The following is a 19,905-nucleotide window of genomic DNA, read 5'->3' on the forward strand; positions in this document are numbered from 1 at the left end:
TTTCTTGCTTAGGATACCAAAACCTCAGACAACAAAAGCAAAAATAAACGAGTGGGACATCAAATTTAAAAGCTTCCACACAGAAACAGAAGTATGATTCAACAATTCCAATTGTGGGTATTTATCCAAAGGAGTTGAGATCAGGGTCTTGAGGTGATGTTTGCACTCTTGTGTTCAGGGTAGCATTACTCATAGTAGGTAAGAACTAAATCTACCCTAAATGTCTAGCAACAGATGGATACATAAAGAAAATGTGGTATATACACACCATGGAATATTAGTTAGCCATAAAAAGGAAATCTTATCATTGGGTACAACATGGGTGAACTTTGAGGACATTATGTTAAGAGAAATAAGAACAAAGAAAGATTCTTTTGAATGATTCCACTCAAATAAAATATCTAAAGTAGTTGAAGACATAGAAGCAGGAGGTGAAATAGTGGTTGCCATGTGCTAAGGGAGGGGGAAATGGGGAGTTGCTATTCAATGGGTACAGAATTGCAGTCATGCAAATAAAAAAAGTTCTGGGGGTCTGATGTACAGCACTGTACTTATAGCTATAAATATTGCACCTATACAGTTAAATATTTAAGAGGGTAGATCTCGGGCAGCCCGGGTGGCTCAGCAGTTTAGTGCCACCTTCAGCCTAGGGCTGGTCCTAGAGACAGACCCGGGATTGAGTCCCACGTCAGGCTCCCTGCATGGAGCCTGCTTCTCCCTCTGCCTGTGTCTCTGCCTCTCTCTCTCTCTCTCTCTCTCTCTGTCTGTCTCTTATGAATAAATAAATAAAATCTTTTTAAAAAAAGATCATTTAAAAAAATTTTTAAAAAAGAGGGTAGATCTCATGTTATGTGTTTTTACCACAATTAAAAAAAAAAACTAAATTAAAACTAAGATTCTAAAAAGATATTTCCCTTGACCCATATAGCATTAACTTTCCAGAGGACAAAATCAGAAATGACTAAAATTTCAGGTTTCTAAAGAACAGCTGTAATGTCTCTTTATTGCCAGAAAAATGTAACCTTTCACATGTTACCAAATCACCGTGGAAAATTATCAGAGCTGTATAATTAGGCAGTGCCGGTGGAAGTCAGGAAAGAGGGGGGAAAATTAAACACTGGCAGTACTGTGTTCCCTCCAGAAAATGGAAAGAATGCTTCTCTTCATCTATAACATTATTTTCTTTGACTTTCTAGTTGCATCTGGAGTGAAAGGAAACTATTTATAACACAAAGATTATTTGTGCCATATCATCTAGTTGATATACAGCCAGGGCAATGGATTTTTTGTTCTTACCCAACCAATAATTTGGAAGAGTGTATTTAGCAGATAGTTACAGGCTGTAAGAAGAAAAGGGTATCTGCTGGGTAAATTAGAACTAATTGGTGCAAATAAGCCTATCTGTCATAAACCACAAATAATCATCATGATTAAGCAATAATTGTATTATCATAATTTTTACATAGTATACCAATTAATTAAGGAATTATACTGAAGCACCGTATATCATTTATTCTTGCAGCCCTCTTGTGCCAAAAGAGACAGATACAATACTCTCTTTGTGCCACAGATAAGAATATTGAACATAATCAGCACATAAGGCAAAAATTGAATAAAGCCAGGTCTTTCTAATCTGTGATTAAAACTGCAATTTTTACCTGGATATTCTGCTTCTGTACTTTCCCAAGGCTTTATATAAATATTTAAAACTGGGATCAAGGGATCCCTGGGTGGCGCAGCGGTTTGGCGCCTGCCTTTGGCCTAGGGCGCGATCCTGGAGACCCAGGATCGATTCCCACGTCGGGCTCCCGGTGCATGGAGCCTGCTTCTCCCTCTGCCTGTGTCTCTGCCTCTCTTTCTCTCTCTGTGACTATCATAAATAAATAAAAATTAAAAATATATATATAAAAAAACTGGGATCAAGAAGGGGAATGATATTTTGAATTTATATCTGTCTTTATATGAGTTCCATATCTGTTGGGTAACCAACTTCCCTATGACAGAAACTGTGCTGAGCAAGACAAAATGGCAATGTAACTTGTATCTATATAAGTTGTGATCAGTACAGGCATCGGCCAAAAACCGGGTGTAGACTGACATTGACCCTGGGCAAGGACCTCAACTTCTACTACTGGAGTTCAGGATTGTCAGTTGAGCTTCTGTTTGTCTGGTCCCATTTCTTCCTAGGGTGGCTACAAGGGCAAATACTTAGCACAGACATTTTAATGACTAAGGCAAGCTAATGGTTTGAACATCAATTAAGTTATCAGAAAGGTAAAGAATACTCTTTCGCCCTGCTGACTATTCCTTTACTCCAAATATCAAAGTCTGAGAAAAAAAAGAATAAGTAAAGACATCATTATAGAAAGTCTTTCTGGAACTTCAGAGGAATGGAATAAATTGATTCAATTTCTTCTAGATGTGACAAATGAAGCATCCTTCCTTAACCATTTGACATAGTCTTCAATCTTTGTGTCCTGTGGGTGAGGCTACTAAGTAAAGTTGAAACTGAGTTTTTTTTTTAATTTTTTTTGAAGTTTTTATTTATTTATGATAGTCACAGAGAGAGAGAGAGAGAGGCAGAGACACAGGCAGAGGGAGAAGCAGGCTCCATGCACCAGGAGCCCGATGTGGGATTCGATCCTGGGTCTCCAGGATCACACCCTGGGCCAAAGGCAGGCGCCAAACTGCTGCGCCACCCAAGGATCCCGAAGCTGAGTTTTTAAAGCCCAATGCTACCTTGGGCTTGCTAGAGGATGTCAAATTTGTGACCTAGTGTAGAGACACATCTTTCATCAGGGAGGGGTCTAAGTACATCACATAAGGTAAAAATGCATCAAGTTGAATTGCTCTTAGGAAAGCTCCAGATGAGAACCACTATAATATGTTTCAAAATATCCAACAAAGCCAAATTTCTTTCCCTTATGAAAACATACTGCTTTGGGGGCACCTGGGTGGCTCAGTCAGTTAAATGACCAATTCTTGGTTTTAGCTCAGGTCATGAGCTTAGGATTGTGGGATTAAGCCCTGTGTTGGGCTCTGCACTCAGCACAGAGTCTGCTTAAGATTCTCCCCCACAGCCTCTTTCAAATAAATAAATAAAATCTAAACACACACACACACACACACACACACACACACACACACTACATTAAGTGGGCGTCTTGCCTCTAAGATTTACTGCAATTAAAAAAATGGTATTTTAAAGCCTAGACTCACTCTCCATATGGAGTTATGTTTAAGGGAACAAGATACTCCTATCCAGCTTTTCACACTTAAGGAATATACTCATAGAGTGGAATGGCAATCAGAAAAGCCTGCAGTATTGCAGTTATTTATTCACTTATTCACTTTCTTATTCTGAAACTCCCATTCATATAGTCTTGCTGCTTCTTGTCCTTCCCTTTAACCAATTCCCCCTCTTTAGCAGAGCATAAATAAGTGAATTTACATAGGTTAAATATCCACTCACTGTGATTCCACTGTAGCACTCAAGGCAGACATCAATCAATCACAACACGATTTTTCTCCCAAGAGGTCTGAATTGGACTTGACATTCCTTCCCAACACAGTACTGCAGTCAGTCACTATTAGTTGACCAGGGCAGACTCTCTGACATTCCATATAATTTCTTTAAACCATTTAGGGTTCTTTGCTATTTTTAGGCTTCATTTCTATATATAATTAAAGAAAGAAAGCATTAGATAAGATGCTCTCCAGATATTATTCTGAAATTTTGTAATTTCATGATTCTTCAGATGACAGTATGGGTCAGCAAACTGACCACATCCACCTCATCACCTGTTTGGTATGGCCTGTGAACTAAAACTGGATTTCACATTTTTAAATCATTGGGAAAATTCAAAAAATAAAAATATTTTGTGATATGTAAAAACTATAAGAAATTTAAATTTCACCAAAAAAAAAGAAATTTAAATTTTACTGTCCATAAATAAAGTTTTATTGGAAAATATTCACTCATTTGTTTATATACTTACATGTCTGTGGGTATTTATATACTACATAGAGTTGAATAGTTGTGTCAGAGACCATACACCCCATGAAGTCTAAAATATTTACTAGTTGACCATTTACAGAAAAAGTATGGACTACAGAATGATGAAAAAACTGTAGATTGAATGCCAGGTCAAGAGAACTGGTATCTACCACAGAGGTGTAAAGGATAAAAACAACTAACAGAACATGAATTCATATATTTGTCAAAAATTCATCAAATGACAAATTTTAAAAAGCTGAATGGAAAGACATTCCATGTTCATGGATTGGAAGAGCAAATATTGCTAAAATGTCTATACTATTGAATACAGTCTACATATTTAATACAATCCCTATAAAATACCAAAAGCACTTTCCACAAACTAGAACAAAAAAATCCTAAAATTTATATGAAACCATAAAAAAAACTCAAATTACCAAAGCGATTTTGAAAAAGAAAAGCAAATCTGGAGATATCACAATTCTAGACCTCAAGTTATATTAAAAAGTTTTAGTAATTAAAACAGTATGGAATAAAACTTTATACTGGCATAAAAATAGACATAGAACAAGGGAACAGAATAGGAAACCCAGAAATAAACCCACAATCATATAGTCAATTAATTTTCAACAATGGGGGAAAGAATATTCAATGCAAAAAAGACAGATTCTTCTGTAAATGGTGTTGGGAAAACTGGACAGGTACATGCAAAAGAATGAAACTTGACCACTTTCTTACACCATACAGAAAAATAAATTCAAAATGGATTAAAGATCTAAATATGAGTCCTGAAACCATAAAAATCCTAGAAGAGACCACAGCAATAAGATTTCTAACTTTGACCATAGTAACATTTTTCTACATACATCTTCTGAGACAAAGGAAATAAAAGCAAAAATAAACTATTGGGACAACATCAAAATAAATAGCTTCTGCATAGCAAAGGAAACAGTCAATAAAACTAAAAGGCAACCTACTGAATGGTAGAAAATATTTGCAAATGATATATTTGATAAAGGGTTACTATCCAAAACATACAAAGAACTGATACAACTCAATACCCAAAATACAAATAATCCAATTAAAAAATGGGCAGAAGATATGAACAGACATTTCTTCAAAGAAGACGTCCAGATGGCCAACAAACACATGAAAAGATACTCAACATCAGTCATCATCAGGAAAATGCAAATTAAAACCACCATGAGCTATCAACTCACACCTGTCAGAATGCTTAAAACCAAAAACACAAGAAACAACAAATGTTAGCAAGGATATGGAGAAAAAGGAACCCTTTTGACTCTTGGTGGGAAAGCAAACGGGTGCAGCCACTCTGGAAAACAGTATGGACATTCCTCAAATAGTTAAAAATAGAACTACCCTCATGATTCAGTAATCAAGCTAAAAAATACAAAAAAAAAAAAAAAAAAAAACCACTAATTCAAAGGGATATATGCACTCCTATGTTTATAACAGCATTATTTACAATAGCCAAATGTGGAAGAAACCTAAGTGTCCATCCATAGATGAATAAATGAAGAAGAGTGTGTGTGTATATATGGAGATAGATACAGATATAGATATATAGATATAGATATAATGGATATATGCAATGGATTATTAATCAGCCATAAAAAATAATGAAATCTGGCCATTTACAATGACATAGATGGAACTAGAGAGGATGATGCTAAGTAAGTTAGAGCAAGACAACAGGATTTCACTCACATGTGGAATTTAAGAAACAAAACAAAGGAGCAGAGGAAATAAAAGACAATGACAGGTCAAGAAACAAATTCTTTTTTTTTAAAGATTTTATTTATTTATTCATAGAGACACAGAGTGGGGGGGGGGGGCAGAGGCACAGGCAGAGGGAGAAGCAGGCTCCAAGCAGGGACTCGATCCAGGGTCCCTAGGATCACACCCCGGGGCTGTAGGCGGCGCTAAACCGCTGCGCCACTGGGGCTGCCCAAGAAACAAATTCTTAACTTGAGAACAAACTGAGGGTTACCAGAGGGGAGGTTGAGATTGGGGGGTTGGGTGAAATAGGTGATGGGGATTAAGATGTGCACTTGTCATGATGAGCACTGGGTAATGTATGGAAGTGTTGAATCACTACATCGTATAACCAAGACTAATATCACACTGTGTGTTAACTATACTAGAATTAAAATAATAAATAAATATTTTTAAAAGGTGAATTCTATTATATAATGTATATTATCATTATTCTCCTAAAAATGTATTATAAAAAAGTAGTGACAAATATAAAAATTAAAAAGGAACCAAGAATTTATGGAGAGATATAAAGAACTGGACCTAAATGTAGGGTCTCTGTGATAGAGGCCACTCTAAAATATAAATATAACATGAAATTTGTCAATACTTCATAATTCAGCTGAGAAATAAGCTCAATGAATGCTGTGTCTTGGGAAGATGTGCTCCAGACTATTTTTCAATTTTTCAATTTACTAATTACAATTTTTTACAGTTATTAAAAAGCAAGTAATTTAATCTCTCTAACTTCTATCTCAGAAGTTGGAATAAGTCCCTCCTTCTCTCGTAGGAATGGTGGAAGGAATTATTAATGAAAATATTCTAGATCAAAGTACGATTATTGATATTTATGTTTATGCTAGTATGATGATCCTTTTAAAATGGTAATAGTATGCATACCCATACTTTTACAAGTATTTGAATCTGCTATAAATTATGCAAACTTAACTATAATTATGTTTCTGATTAAATTTTTATTTATGCAAAATAAAAACTGTTTAATACTAACCAGCAAATTAACTACCAATAATTTGAATAGTCTAGAACCGAACTGGTTTCTTTTCTTGTTTAAAAGGATTTGAGAATTATCAATGACTCCATATATGTGGAAGAAACCAGACCTCATTAGCTGATATATAATGTGCTACTTCTTCAACACTCGTTACTGTTTGGGTGACACTCAGTTCTTTTAATGCAAAAGAACAACATAGAAAGAGAGAATAACTGGGCAGCAGAGGATACATAAGTGTCTAGTGAGAGTAAAATATTAAATCACATAATTAATTAAGAAGAAAAAGTTTATCTAACTCTCTGTAGTTGGAAGAAAGATGACTTTCTGACAAATAAGTTGGAAATAGAGATCGTATTTACCATAATACCCAAATAAAGGTAGGAAAATTGAACTGATAATCCAGTTTTCAAACTCCTAAGTATTGCATATCATACCCAAGTAGCATCAGATTGACCAAAGTTCCAATATGGTCTCTGAAATCTTCCCCCATGGTTCTTAGTCACATAATTTAATCTGGCTAAACTTTAGATTCTGTATTCTGTTTCTGCAAGGATTAAATTCACATAGTAAGCATACAGTAAATGTTTGCCATATTTCCATAATTTTGTAGTTTTGTTTTTAGGCACTGTGGAAACAGTGTCATTACACTGTTTAAAATGTAATTACTCATTACATTTTTTTAAATTTTTATTTATTTATGATAGTCACAGAGAGAGAGAGAGAGAGAGAGGCAGAGACACAGGCAGAGGGAGAAGCAGGCTCCATGCACCGGGGGCCCGACGTGGGATTCGATCCCGGGTCTCCAGGATGGCACCCTGGGCCAAAGGCAGGCGCTAAACTGCTGTGCCACCCAGGGATCCCTCATTACATTTTTAAAATAAGCTTTGCGCGTATTGTTTTTACTTGGAGTTAAAGATTTTCTAATATATACTGGATATAAACAGGTGCATTTTGTAGTTTATGTTATTTAAAATTGTGGTTTCATATGTACATTTTGTTACATGCTGAAATTCATTGAAATGTTCTTTCTTGCTGCCTCAAGTGCCCAGACTGATGGAAATAGTTCAGGTTCCTGATCCTTAAAGTGTGGATAATAATAGCTACCCAGAATCCCTGCTGTCAACATTCAGTTCGCATATACGCAGTGCCTTTACACAAGTAGGTGTTCAATAAAAAGAAGTTATCTTTATTACATAACCATTCCCTTCAATCAGTGGAGGTAATTTCAAATGGATTACAACTGCTGTCATCTTGTCAGCATGCGTTCCACAAGTATTGATGAAAAGGCAAGTTTGACAAAACAAACTAGCCCACTATTTTGTTTTTTTGTTTTGTTTTGTTTTGCTTTGTTTTTTGTTTTGTTTTGTTTTTTTTTTTTAGCTCACTATTTTGAAGAGAAAGGAAAGGTAGGTGAAACTATCCCAACATATTTTGTCGAGAATAACATGCATGGGGAGGGAAAAGCATGCCCAAGTCCCTTCAAATATTATATCCTATGCTCTAGTTCTGCAAGACTTTATCTAAGAAACATAAAGCCCCAGTCAAAGGAATTCAAAGAACTCTCCTACAAATGCCCACAGTAATGAAGTAAATGTATCAGGTATTATAGTAGGTGACCCAGTCCAGGTTTGGCCTTGGACTGTCTCCATGTTTGCACTGAAAGTCCCCATTTCAGTAACCCTTTCAACTGTCGACACACAGAGATGGTTGGTCACCCTTACCATACGTCATACAACAGTATCCATGGTCATAGAACAGCAGCACTGGACAGAAGCATGGGAACTACCCTGTCCCATCTCTAACAGCTGGCAAGTCCAATCCCCAGGAAGAGCTAATGACATCTTCACAGGTGCAGAGCTAAACCCAGAGAGTGTGTCAGATGACAAATGAACTCCACTATCCTAATTCCAGATTTGTGACTGTCCTATAGGATCAAGAATTGTGTAGTGGCCAAAGGCCCAGACCTTGATGCCACACTACTTGGGCTTCTGTCCTGTGACTCTGGGCCAAATGTCTGATCTCTGTAAGTTCCACTACTCTGGACTGAAAAATTAGCATTTTTAAGTGTTGAACGAGAGGGTGCAAATAAAGTGTTGGGCTCAGTGCCTGGCACATAGAAAGCACTAAATAAATACCTGTTATTATTATTGGTAGTTTTAGTCTCTTGTTCCTCTTTCAACTACTATTATTACTATCATTTTTAATTGTTTGCTACTTAGAGCAAGGGAGATACAACCAATGATTTTCACTAAAATCATGTGGACTTTAAGTACATCAGGGTACACTGTTTCACACTTGAAATTTTCTTAAGTCATTGTGAACTCTGTCATGCTGATCTGAACAATTTACAGAGTTTTTGAAAAGAGACCTCTTTGACTACGACAAATAGACTCAAATTGCTTTAGTAATTCAACTTCAGGACACTCTATTTGGTCCTTCTAAAAGGCTCCTTTCAAAATGCTGGATCTTTACCACCACCCCCTAGGTTCTGAACCATTCTCTAGAGAAGCCAAATGACTAACAGCACTCATCGCAGGTTGGGCACCCTAAAATAAAGATGAAGTATATCTGAAATGACTGCTAACCATACAACGAAAGAGTCTGCAAAGCAAAATTCTGATTTAGAAGTAATGCTTCATGAATATAACTAATTTTGAGGTGTGGCCTACTTTGGGATCTATCAAAAGCAAAATGTGCAATTTCTCTTTTATAGTTTAATGTTGTAATCTGTTACAAGTCACTCCCAGAAATGTACAGAATGAAGAATTAAACATAACTTTAGAAAAACAAAGCAGGCGCCTATGGAGGACCACAGCACCCTTTCTTGGGTATGCGCTGAAAGGAGATGTGCTTTGAGAGAAGGATGGCATTTTACCCTTAATTTCAGGGACACTTAAAGATACCTCATAATTTCCTACTATGACTAGTATCCTGAATTGTTTCATATTTGCCTTTTCTAAACTTCTCAGTGAAATAGCCTCCAAACTATAAAAATTCGTGAAATCCTAGGAGAAAATATCTCTAATTACAGCGTGGCTAGGCTAGATGGAGAAACAGTTTGCATCTAAAAAGGTCAATCTCACTAGGGGAAAAACTCTATTCCCCAAACTCTGCAAATTCAGGTACAAGATTTCAGGGCAAAATACATACATTAATCCAATGAAACTTAACATTCATCCTAAAGATGAAAAAGTATATTTACCCATTCATATATTTTTAAATATTGCCCTAGACAATTAAAAAAAAAGAAATATAATTTCATCAGACGTATTTTCCAGTGTTAGAGCACAGTTTCATATCCTTCCCTTAGCTTCCCGGTCAGATGTAAGGGCAGCTCATTGCAAAGACAACCCTATTAGAAAAGCACTACCAGAAAGGAAGGTGAAGGAATTGACAGATAAGCACTTGTTCATTTGCTCTGTTCTCTAAGTAAATATCAAGTCTGCTGCTTGTTCCGCCCACCTGCTCTGGGCTATGCTAACACATGTGCTGTGTGTGTGCAAGTTGGGGTCCAATTAAATTGTTCATAGGTGAATAAGATCACTCCTTCCCCTCCCTGCCACAACTTTATCTGATCCCTCATAAGGATAAGGCGCAAACTCATGATGTAGAGAACAAAGTCAAGATGCGACTGTCTGATTGCTTTTTTATTTTTTTTAAAGATTTTATTTTATTTATTCATGAGAGACAGAGAGAGAGGCAGAGACACGGGCAGAGAGAGAAGGAGGCTCCCTGCAAGGAGCCCGATGTGGGACTCGATCCGAAGGATCATAGCGTGAGCCAATGGCAGAGGCTCAACCACTGAGCCACCCAAGTGTCCCTGTTTTCTTTTTTTATAATACACAGAAACTACTTAAGAAATCAAATGATTTGTATATTATGAGCTGTCGTTCACAGATGGTTTTCTCAAATCATCTGAGGAGCTGATATTAGATAAGCCAGGTTTGAATCTTGTGGCTTCAAAACAACTTTATGGGAATGTCCTTTCTTTGAAGTTGTATTTTTAATCATTATGATATAGAAGGGATTAAAGTTGCATCATACAGGGCACCTGGGTGGCTCAGCTCTTGGTTTTGGCTTAGGACATGATCTCAGGGTCATGTAATCAAGCCCCACATCAGGGTCCACGCTCAGAGTGGAGTCTGCTTGTCTTGCTTCCCCTGCTCCCCTCCTCCACTCTCTGTCTCTCTAGAATAAATAAATAAAATCTATTTAAAAATTGCATCACACATATGCATACACCATACAGAGAGGAAGCCTATAGCTTAATGGAAAGGATACTGACTCTGTAGTAAACCAGAGATGGAAGTTTGGGAAACTTATCTAAATCACTTGAGTTTCTGCATTCTGTTCTGAAAACAGAGGATAAAACCACATAATTTATGGATTTGTTATGCAGATGATATAAAATGGCATTGTCTCTGTTGTATACAGAATTTGGCACTTTCTATTTGCTCTGTGTAGTGTCTTCCTCTTCCACAACCTTCCATACTAAAGCTTCCTGGTTTCCTTTAATAGAACTTGCTCTCTCTCACCTTTGCACATGCTGTTCCCTCAGGTTGGAACACTCTCTTCCCCTTCCCTTTGCACAACATACTTATACTCCACCTTCAGGACGGAGCTTGGCTATTATTCTTCTGTGACCTGTTTGTTGACACCCCTAGACTAGACTGTGTACTTCATTTATGTGCTCATGGAGCATCCTAACTTCTCATATCATACCCCTATCACCCTGTATTCAAATTGCCAGCTAACCTGACTGCATCTTTAGTAGGATGAGCTCCTTAAAATAAGTATCTACCTTGTTCAGTGTTGTAACCATATCCTGCAGCAGTGATCTTTCAAGAGTCAGTGCTGATGAGGGAATATTTCACACTTTTTTTGTACAAAAGAGAGATATTCATTGTAATAATAACAATAATAATATGATTATTAGGTACTCCTCTGTACTGAGCATTGCACTAAGCGCTTTCATGCATCATCTCATTTAATCATTGCAGCATTCCTTGGGAGCAGATACTGCTATCATCCATATTGTACTGACTAAGAAAAAAACTCTCAGAGTCTCCATGGCTTGCCCAAGGGCATGAAGCTCTAGGTGGTGGAGTCAGGAAACAAACTCAGGTCTGTATGACACTGGTGATATTTTTCTCAACGACAATGTTCTACTCTGCCTGTTTTCTGGAAAGCAATTATATTATTCACACCTCACTGAATGTTGTGGAATAAATTAGCACATTGATGTGTATACACAGTAGGAGCCATAAATGTTCATCTCTTCTCTGATTTAATTCATACCCATTTTTCCTCTCTCTCTCTTCTTCAGTTAATTATTTTCTAGTGAGTATGTAAGAGGGGTAATTTTATATTAGATCTACCCTTTATTTTGGACACCAGAAATTAAATATTCCCGTTACATCTTAGGATGTTTTCCTCTCAATTACATTATGTCATGGTCAGAGGCTGAATGGTGAAGACGGTGTTAATATGTACTGTACACGCATCAGAACACTTGCACCTCAAGAGCAGGGATGGGTTTGTCTATCCTTGTGCCTCCCGGCATGGTGCTATCCCCACTGTAGACAAGTGACAAATACTGCAGCAACAGGTTATTAAGTAAATCATGAACTTGAGTTTACAGAATTTGTAAAGGCAGTTTATAAACCCTAAATAACATCCATCCAATAAAATTGAAAAATAAAATAGAAGGTCTTTCTAAAGATAATATCTAGAAGAATGCTTCAGGAATCTGTGGCAAACAGTAAAAGTGACTTGCTGGCACAAGTGCAAGCCAGGTAAAACTGGACACTGACTTGAATTCAACAAATAATCGGGAACTTTCTAAATATGAGACATTGTATTTGGATCTGATTATTTTATAACTAAGAAGAATTTTCTTGTCACAAGAGAACTCATCTTTCTAGTAACAGAATAATTTGCATATCAGATCACTAGAAAATAAAGTTTTGTCTTATGTAAAGAGTACAGAGTAGCCTTCAACTCTAATGAGATCCACCTCCCTGCCTAACACATCCGAGGGCTTCCCATTACCACCATGTTTAAACTTTGAACTACTTTCCACAGTATATGTGGTTCTTCAGATCTTTTTCCCCATCCTCTCTCACTCCCATTATCTCCTCATGCTTCAGTCCCACTAAACTTAATGTTTCTCCCCAAGTATTATGTTTTTATATGCCTCCAATCGCCAAACCTGGACTGCCTTACTCTCTAACCAGTAACCCTCCATTCACCCTTCAAAACACAGATCAAATGTTACTGAAGCTTCTGGCACCTTCTAGCAGAACTAACTGAGTCAGCCAGTGCTCTCCAATGGCTGCCATTTGGGTATCTATCAATCTCAGGCTGTAGTCATGCTTCCACCCGAACCACAAAATCCTCCTGCCCAGCCATCTTTTGTCACCTGTCTTTTTACCCTTTAAACATCCCAGTAAAGGCCCATCATGTCACAGGAATGTTAGCTGCTTTGAGGTATAATGCAGCTTCTTTGTATTTTCCTCCTGTACTAAGCAATGCAGAGAATGATGGGAAAGGAGAAATGTTTCTTCATTTAATTGAACACTTACTATATACCAAACACCAGTTTCACACTGTATATATAATGGTGGATAAAGCAGTTGCCATTCCCACCTTCACAGAGCCTGCATTCAATGGGCAAACCATAGCAAAGAAGTTACAAAAGCAAATTAATTCTAGCTCATGGTGAGTGATGAGATGGAAAAAGCAAGAGTGCGTAGGGGAGAAGTGGGGAAGAAACAACTGGAAGTGAAGAGTTGAAGGAAGTTCTGTCTGAGATAAAGAAATATGAGCTGGTGTCTGAATGGTGAGGAGTTCATGCATGAAGAAGGCTCACTCACATGCCCTGGGATGTGGACAGGCTCAGCATGAGCTTCAAAGAGCACAAAACCAGGGTGGCTAGACTTGAGTGAGCAAAGGAAACAGTGATTCTAGATGAAGCTGGACAAACTGGCAGTGAATGGACAGTATACGGGATTGTCTGCTCAGGTAAAGAGCATCACTTTATTCTAAATGCCGTGGAACCCAGTGGACAACTTCAAGGGCAACTCTTCCTCTCTGGTTTACTTTTCCCTTCATTCTCCTCTCCACTGGGGGGCTCCAGAGATTGTCAGAAGGGTCCGGCCTGCTTTGTCTCCCAAGTAACTTCTTTGTGTGGCAGCCTCCTTAGTGTCTCCGACAGCTGACAGCTACGTTTGAGATAGGAACTCAGGCAAGAGAGGCTAAATCACTGAATAAATAAATAAAGGATTAAAACAAAGTCGGCTCTTTGAAACAGGTCTGCATTTGCTAGACCACATATGAGATGGTAACGAGAATCACTATTTTCCCACAAAACCTGTGGTATGCCCAGCCTCTACAGGACTAGATACATTAGGACTGATGAGTAGTTTATTTTAAGCAAAAGTGACTGTACCATCAGAAGAAAGATTTCTAGAACAGATCTGAGAAGCACTGGGGCAGAACCTGCTAGCTTGCTAATTAAAATGACAATCTTAAAAGTTACCAGTCTCTAAGGGCTCCCTCTTTGCTGTCTAGCACCATGGTAAGTGCATTAACCTATACATTATCTCATTTAATCCTCCACCGGTCATGGCTGATATGAATGCCCATTGCCCGCTTTACTGAAATTGGGAGACTGAGGTTCAGGGGAGCTTGTCTAATATCTCGGTGACTTGTCTAGATCACAGAAATATTAAGGGGTGGAGATGGCTTTTGGATAAAAGACTGCCCGACTCCAAAGCCCTTTATACTAACCAGGACACTAAAATGAAGAGGTTTCCAGAGACTTCAGTTCTAGTCTCAGCCTACACTCTTGCAATGTCAGTTTTCTTGGTAATAAAATGGCTATCATTAACTCCCAGGAAGAGGTAATAATACCAGTCCAACAAATCTGTAGGGAATCTCCGTGCCATGAAGATAACTCAAGTGTTTTGTAAACTTCCACATTCCAAACAACAACATTGTATTTTCAGCTGGGTGCCTGATTTTTTTTTTTTTTCCTTAAAGAGAATACCCTCTCCAGGAAATTAATTCCTTAAGATTTTTTTTTTTTTTTCTGAATGTGGTTGCCCTCTTTCAGATCCTGACTTCAATTCCACATTAAATGTGCATTTAAAGCATCTGTTCCTCTCTCCGGTTCTTCAAAAGGTGTTGACAACATAAAGTAAGTTCCTACCTGGCTCTGCCACCAACTCACTGTGCAGCTTTGGGCAAATCCCTTCCTCAAGACTCCAAGTGCAAATGAGAGAACAGGTTCGATGAAGTTCAAGGTTATTCCAATTTTCAAAGGAGGATGGGGCCGACGCCTGAGATAAGAACAAGAAGAGAAAAGGGGCTGGGGATCCCTGGGTGGCGCAGCGGTTTGGTGCCTGCCTTTGGCCCAGGGCAGGATCCTGGAGACCTGGGATCGAATCCCATGTCGGGCTCCCAGTGCATGGAGCCTGCTTCTCCCTCTGCCTGTGTCTCTGCCTCTCTCTCTCTCTCTTTCTCTGTGTGTGTGTGTGTGTGTGACTATCATAAATAAATAAAATTTAAAAAAAATTAAAAAAAAAAAAAGAAAAGGGGCTGGCTCATAATAGGATACAGAGCCACTCTGAAATCTTTGTTTCATGAGTAAATTATGGGGCTCTTGACCATAAGGGGACCACTGACTTGTTCAAAAATTTCAGCAGCTATTTTAAGATGCAGCAGACACCATTCTAAGAGCTGCTACCAAAAACGGTGAACAAAGCCAATATGCTTCCGGCACTCCCTGCTACTCTACAACTAGATAGACCAAAACAGGAATCTGGAAGAGACATTTCAGCCACAGATGCATTTTGTTTGACCAACACAGTCTTTTAACATTTTCTAAACTTGCCAATGTTTTTAAATAATGGGAGATTTCACACAGAAGTTCTCGTTGCTAGCTTCTCTTTTAAAATCTGAATATTTGGCAACACTGAGCTGGCATTTCCACATGGCAGGGAAATGCTGGAGCTGCAGAGCAGCTGTCTCCATCCCACCCCCGCCTGGACCTACACACTCCGTCTCCGCGGGCTCCACAACTGCCCACCACTCCCACCACCACCCCCAGGACAGAAAGGCGCCAGATGCCAGTTCTCTGGTGTCTTCCATGCGTGACTCGGGTTGGTGAGAAAACAATAAAAAGTTATTTCGACCATGTGGATCTTTACAAAGGGGAAGTACGGAGAGCAGCAAGGGAAAAGAACACAAGAGTTCCAGGGAGGGCCACCTGGGGGGCTCAGTGATTGAGCGTCTGTCTGCCTTTGGCTTCCATCGTGATCCCGGGGTTCCCGGGATCGAGTCCCGCATGGGGCTCCCCGCAGGGGGCCAGCTTCTCCCCCTGCCCGTGTCTCTCACGAATAAATAAATAAAATTTTTTAAGAAGAAGAAGGAGGAGGAGGAGGAGGAGGTTGCAGTGGGCTTGCCTTCATGTCTGTGCCCAGGCCCTGTCCCCACCTCCACACGCAGACGTCCAGGGTGACAAAGGTGCGTGGAACAAAACGGGGGGCTGGGAGGCGAACCTAGGTCTGGAAAAAGTTCTCTCCATTAACTGCGCGTTAAACTCCGCGAGCATCCTCGCTGCCCCTGCCTCAGTTTGCCCGGCAGCTAAACAAGGAACTCGGCGACACCCTGGACGGAAAGACCCGTCCTCGGGCTCCAGAGAGCTTCTCGGCCTCGGGGTCCCCGCTGCCCGCGTGGGTCGGACACAAAGTCTTGCCTCCCCACGCCGCGCCTGCGGGCCGCGACCGCTACCCCCGAGGCCCCGCCACGGCCTGGGCGGGGAGGGGGTCACTCGGGGCAGGCGGGGCCTCGGCGGGGAGGGGGTCACTCGGGGCGGGGAAGGGGGTCACGCGGGGCAGGCGGGGCCTCGGCGGGGAGGGGGTCACTCGGGGCAGGCGGGGCCTCGGCGGGGAGGGGGTCACTCGGGGCAGGCGGGGAAGGGGGTCACTCGGGGCAGGCGGGGTCCCTCGGGGCAGGCGGGGCCTCGGTGGGGAGGGGGTCACTCGGGGCAGGCGGGGCCTCGGCGGGGAGGAGGTCACTCGGAGCAGGCGGGGAAGGGGGTCACTCGGGGCAGGCGGGGCCCCTCGGCGGGGAGGGGGTCACTCGGGGCAGGCGGGGCCTCGGCGGGGAGGGGGTCTCTCGGGGCAGGAAGGGGGTCACTCGGGGCAGCCGCGGCCTCTGCGGGCGGCGGCTCCGGCCCGAGCCCCGGCGCCGCGGGATCCCCGCCCTCGGCCCGGAGCCGCGCCCGCCGCGCCGTCCTCCCCGCGCCGTCCTCCCGCCCGCCCTCCCCCGGCGACGCGCCCACCCCGGGGACCATCGCTCTCCCAGGCGACTGCCCGGCGGCCTCTGGGGAGCGCGGCGGGGGACACCCGCTGCCGTTCGCTCCCGGGGCAGCGCGCTCGGCTCGGAAGCCCCGGCGGCCGCAGGTGCCACCGCCCCGCCCCGCCCGCCCCGCGCAGCCCCGCGCAGCCCCGCGCCCGCCGCCGGACAGGTGGGCGCCCCGCGTGGCGGTCCCCGCGGCTCGGGAGTCCCTCGCGAGCGCCCGGCCCGGGCGGAAGCCCCGGGGCCACCTCTCGGCGGAGACGACGGGCCACGGGGATAGGATCGAGGTGAGTGGGGGTCTGCATCCGCTTCCTTTTCAATAAACCTGCCTGCTCCTGCTCCGGGCGCCGCGGGGAAGCTAGGAAGTTAAAGGGGAAGAGAGAAGGCGAGGGCGGGCGGCCGGGAGGACCCGCCGCGACCGGGGAGGGCCGGGGTGGACCCCGCTTGCCCCTGCGGGCGCCCCCGCCCCGCCCCGCCCCGCCCGCCTGCGGGCGCAGGTGCGGACCCCACCGACTTCGGCCGTCACCTGCTGGGGGAGGTGAGCGCGCAAGGTGGTTCTGGCAGTTGCTCTTCCGCGGCTTCCGAACCAGCAAAACTGCCTCGGATGGTTGGCTTCGTCTCCACTAGGATGTTTTCCCCAAAGCTGAAGGAGTTGAACATTTTTACACAGGAAAATAAAACGTGGTGTGTTCACTCCGGGGACTGCTATGCGGCGCTTAACAAGCAGACGTCGGAGCTTCAGAGAGCAGGGTGCCTGGCTCGCAGACTTGTAACCGTAAATGATCCCAAGAAGGGTGCCTGCCCAGTGTCCCTACTCATCCCTGTCATTTGGGTGGCTTAATTTAAAACACACGTCGTGGTGTAAAATCATAGAAAGGGGACTGTAACACATATACTAGACTCATGATTGTGTCTTGTCTCTGGGAACTATGAAAGGGGAATGAATTGGGCCTGAGGGTTCACAGGGAAATAATGTTAACTTGTAATGCTTAATATAGAAAGATGAGGAAGCGAGGTGGGTGAAATGTAAACAGTGCAACAGAGTGGTGTTTTTCATGACATTTTCTTTCTTGCCATCTTTCTATGTGTTTCTCAGTTTAAGAAGTTCTGTGTTTCAAATGCCGACTAAGTTCTATGCACAAGCTGTGGCAATGAACCTGAGCAGTTCCTCAGAGGGGCAACTTTCTCACATGACAGCGTAGGTTCTTCAGTTCCTAAAGACGATGCCTCTTTACCTAGGGGGCCTTAGCTGCTTAGAAAAGCTCACCTGAAAAAAAAAAAAAAAAGAAAAGAAAAAGAAAAAGTGGCCTACACTTTTGGGGACCTGTGGACAGCCCCCAAAAGTGTAGGCCAGAGGTCAAACGCTGGCATGAGAGAATGAGTCTGCTGTGAATAATCTGATAACTGGCCAGGTCAGAGTAGAAGCTAAATATTTTTTGGTGTTCTTATATGGCACATTTCTTTTTCCCTTAGATTTTCTACGTTTAGGATGTTCGTTTGCATGCGTAGTCACTGCCCTCTAGACATCTTAAGATGATGCTCCTGTAACCCTGCAGACTTTAGTGCCAGGAGGTCAGGGTGGCTTGGGGTTTGGCAGAGGAGAGTCTTATAGCTCATCTGGGCCCTATGCAGCAGAATGGGAAAGATATGTCTCCATTTTCCTGCCAGAGATGGTTTCTTCTGCATAGGAGGGAGACTTACCTAAGTTGGTTATCCTCTTGGGGAGAAAGAGGGAAAGACTGTTCTAAACAAGAAAGGGTGTCTTAGGTCCAATGGAGAAGCCATCACATCCACCTCCCCCCCTTCCACAAACAGACACAAAAGTGGTTTCCTATTGACATCTTTTCTTCCTGCTAAAAATCGCTGGATCTTTGGTGAACAAAATCATCTGCACATCAAGATGGAACTCTGAAATGTGGCAAACTGTTATATTTCTCTTTTCTTTCTCTGTCTTGACAACTTGCAAGGTCAATGCTTGGTACATCTTATGCTACAGGAACACAGGCTACTTGAGAAGAGCCTGAGGAGTGAAGAAAAATATAAGAATGACAGGATTAGGGCGTGGTGTGAAAATTATGTGTCCTGGGGGTTTTATGCACAAAATAAAAGAGAATGTGATCCCAGTCTATGGTGTTAAAAATCTCAACTCGTTAAAATCAATGTTCTCTTTAGGACCAATCTTCTCTAATGTGATCTGTGGTTCTGCCCTCCCAGTATTCCCCACTTATTCTCAGCTCTCAATGGAATATAAAACAGAGAGCACCTCATTCGCTTCTCCTTGGCCCCTATTGAAACACTGAGGGCATCCCACTTGCTTCTTCCTCACCCCCTTTTGTACTAAAATTAAAGGCTGTTTGTTTTTGGAGCCTGCATATAGAGTTGAGGGCTTTCTGTCTTCCTGATGTCAATAGTCCCCTTGGGCTTGCTCCAGCCACCTGTTACCACCTGCCTCCCCCCACCATTTAATTGGTTGCTTCCTAATTGCTGACTCTTTCTTTGCTCTCCATTTAATGATTCTTTTTAAAGTCCATAAGGCACTTTGCCAGCAGTTGGCTTTTAGTATGAAAAGTAGCATTTCCTTAATGAGTCTGCCTTCCAAATGAAGGCTTTACTTACATTTTCCTAATGGAAAAATGAGCTTTTCTTCTAGACTTGCCTAGGAGCTTCTCAAGTTCTTTTTTAATAACTCATCCTTCCCCCAGGTTTGCTTGGGACACTTTCTTCAATTCTATCTCTAAACTGTAAAAAGTGTAAA

The 19,905-nt window shown here is 41.8% G+C and overlaps 1 protein-coding gene and 1 long non-coding RNA gene across 4 annotated transcripts in view; one reads left to right on the plus strand and one right to left on the minus strand.

Moving 5' to 3' along the window:
* Positions 1–13,263: 13,263 nt before the first annotated feature.
* LOC144313409 (uncharacterized) lies at positions 13,264–17,274 on the minus strand. Its single transcript, XR_013379069.1, has 4 exons — positions 17,134–17,274; positions 16,253–16,354; positions 14,998–15,127; positions 13,264–14,049 (listed from the first exon to the last, which is right to left on the minus strand). It is a non-coding gene; the product is annotated as an uncharacterized LOC144313409 (long non-coding RNA).
* A 23-nt stretch (positions 17,275–17,297) lies between these two features.
* STK32A (serine/threonine kinase 32A) overlaps positions 17,298–19,905 on the plus strand; it is a 127,905-nt gene continuing 125,297 nt past the window's right edge. For 2 of the 3 annotated variants that reach the window (XM_077897782.1, XM_077897785.1), the window contains exon 1: positions 17,298–17,437. The gene's annotated coding sequence lies outside the window, so the exon portion shown is untranslated. Of the gene's footprint in view, positions 17,438–17,724; positions 17,926–18,246; positions 18,349–19,905 lie in introns of those variants that run through there. The other variant, XM_077897783.1, reaches the window with a different exon arrangement.

This window comes from Canis aureus, chromosome 5 (genome assembly GCF_053574225.1).
Source record: "Canis aureus isolate CA01 chromosome 5, VMU_Caureus_v.1.0, whole genome shotgun sequence".
NCBI classification, from domain to species: domain Eukaryota; kingdom Metazoa; phylum Chordata; class Mammalia; order Carnivora; family Canidae; genus Canis; species Canis aureus.